Raw genomic sequence first — 3152 nt, 5'->3', positions numbered from 1 at the left:
TACGAGGGAGAGGAGTGCGGGTGCAGCAGCTCCGCGGGCGTGCAATGATTGACGGGCGGCGGGGCCGGGATAATGCATGCGGGCGTGGCGATCCGTCCGCGCCTGGCTCGTTGCCGGTGCCAGCCGCATGCTGCAGCCCGTGTGTGTGCGCCTCCGTGGCTCCGTCCCTAAATATAAGCTCTACTCATACTATTTTGGGGTTTATTTAATAAAAAGTGAACGTTAATTTGGTCTAGTTGGATTTTTGTTTTTGTCTCTAGTCAAAAAAATTAAGTCTGACCAAGTTTACAAAGAGAGCAATTAATAGTATCTACATTACCAACCCCGCAAAAAAAATCTATATTAGCAAAGAAATGCACGATCAAAATATATTTAATGATATATCTACAGAAGCGCTAAATATCTAATTTCAGATTTTTTTGACGTGGCAAATCTGACTTTTTCACGGTAATTTATATTGGCGCTGTGATCACAAATTTAGTTAGTAAACATGACAATTTCTTGGCAAAATAAAATCCAAGACGAATTTGCCATGCTCGTCAACTAAATTTGTCATCCTTGATGAACATAATTTGCCATTAAAAATATTCAGTTTGCCATGATAAAAAATCTGACATTAAATTTGTACCCAAGTCCTATCTAAGGTTTGGTCATTAATTTGATTAATAAAAGATTTATAGGTCTCACACATATCTAAACTAAACCAATAAAATATTTGTAATGGTATACCTATTGATGCTGCCTCTATGTTGTTTATAGGTCTCACCCATCTTTTAATAAAATGTTTGCTCGCTAATTTGATCAATAACATATGAGTACAAAAATATACCATTGAAAGCTTCTCTTGAGCATGAATGTAATACTCCCTCAGATCCAAATTAATTGGCGTAACAAAGTTGTACTAGAGCTACCACAATTAATTTGGATCGGAGGGAGTAACATATTCTTGTGACATATAATTAAAAACTAAAAAGATAGGTTATTGATTTAGTTTCACGGATACTGATATTTTCGTATATAATATAAACGTGGTCAAACTTAAAAAGCTTTGATTTAGAAAAAAAATATGAAATACATTTTGGGAACGGAGGAGTACCAAATCCGTCCCAGTTCAAAAATGCGTACTGACCAAAAAATAGGGCCTTGTATCGTCGCTCTTGCCACCATTGACGTCTACTCCCTCCGTTCCGAATTACTTGTCTTAGATTTGTCTAGATACGGATGTATCTAGCATTAAAATGAGTCTAGATACATCCGTATCTAGACAAATCCAAGACAAGTAATTCGGAACGGAGGGAGTAGTTGCCTATCTATTTGTTGTTTTTTAACACTTTCTTTGATATAAGATGGACTGCTTCTTTTATGAGAGAAAAGACGAGCTGCTCTAGGAGTGGGAGTGCAAATCATGAAGACGGAGCCACATATTCACTGCATTCCAAACTATGAGGTTGTATCTGCACTCAAAATGGAGATGAAGTCATGCGTCGCAAATTTTCCAAAGTTTCGCCATCATCAGGGCATGAGGCTAGTCATAGTGGAGAGTAATTTAGAATAGTGTCGTGCATATAACACTATTCTTTGTTACTATCTTTATAGTGTAAAGTAACATACAAGTAGTATATAGATGATAACATTTATTACATTATAGATTTATTTTGCTTTGGGTTGCGTTATGTTACAGTAACATATTAGGGCATGTACAACGGTGGCATATGGATACATATGCCCCATGACAAAAAGTAATTTGAGGCACCTACATTAACTTTTTTCTCTTCAATGCAAGCTATCACTAGTGGACCTTATTAAGAAATAGAAAATAAAGAATCTAGTACACATGCATCTTTATTTTTCACTCAACCTTTTCAGTTTTTGTCACCGGACCACACTTTTTCTGTTCAAGCACCCGCCTCCTGAAGAGGATCCCGCTTTCCTATCCGAACCTACTTTACGTCATATCCGATCCTACATGGCATGCGAGGCATCACCTTGGGCTATGCATTGTACATGCCCTTGGTGGCATATAGATACATATGCCCCATGATAAAAAGTAATTTGAGGCATCCACATTTATTTTTTCTCTCCAATGCAAGCTACCACTAGTGGGCCTCATTAAGAAATAGAAAATAAAGACTTTAGTACACATGCATCTCTACTTTTCATTCCAACCTTTTCAGCTTTTGTCACTGGATCACACTTTTTCTCTTCAAGCACCCGCCTCCTGGAGAGGATCCCGCTTCCTTATCCGAACCTACTTTACGTCATATCTGATCCTACATGGCATGCGAGGCATCACCTTGAGGCTATGCATTGTACACGCCCTTATGTTACTCCAAACACGTCTCTCCTCATTAACTATATGCCATATAAGCAAACTTGTCTTGGAATACGTTATGTTACTTGCTAAGTTATTCCCACTATGACCAGCCTGAGGCGGTCCACTATCAAAATTCAGGCCTGTTTGGTTCATAAGTCTTAGGACTTTTTTTAGTCCCAATTTATAAGTCTCAAGTCCTTAAAAAGTTCCTGCCTGTTTGGTTACTGGGACTTAACATGGACTAAAAGACCATATTACAACTACAAGTCCCTCCTTGAGAGTCTTATTTCATAAGTTTCAAATGCCCACTTTAAGTCTTTATAAGTCTCTCCTGTTTGGTTTAGATGAGACTTATAGGGACTTTTTAAGTCCCTGGAAACAAACACCCTCTCAACTAGGAGTATGAATGGGCTAGTCATAGTGGGGAGTAATTTAGACTAGTAACATGCATATGTTACTAGTCTATGTTACTACCTTCATAGTGGGTAACATGTATGTGGTATCATGCAAGTCATCATTTATTAAGATGTAGACTCATTTTGCCTCGTGATGTGTTATGTTACAGTAACATATTATGTTACTTCAACCATCTCTCTCCTCATTAAATACATGCCATGTAAGCAAAGTTTTCTTAGAGTGTGTTAGGCTGGTTGTAATGGGGAGTATCATATACTCATATCATGCATATGATACTAGTGTATAATACTACCTTCCTAAGGCTGGTCACAATGGGGAGAAACTTAGGAGTAACATCACACACTCCAATACAACTTTGCTTATGTAGCACATATTTAATGAAGAGAGAGGTGCTTGTGGTAACTAGCTAAGTTACCGGAAC

This window comes from Triticum aestivum, chromosome 3A (genome assembly GCF_018294505.1).
Source record: "Triticum aestivum cultivar Chinese Spring chromosome 3A, IWGSC CS RefSeq v2.1, whole genome shotgun sequence".
NCBI classification, from domain to species: Eukaryota; Viridiplantae; Streptophyta; class Magnoliopsida; order Poales; family Poaceae; genus Triticum; species Triticum aestivum.
The sequence above is the reverse complement of the archived record's forward strand: the minus strand, read 5'-3'. Positions refer to the sequence as shown.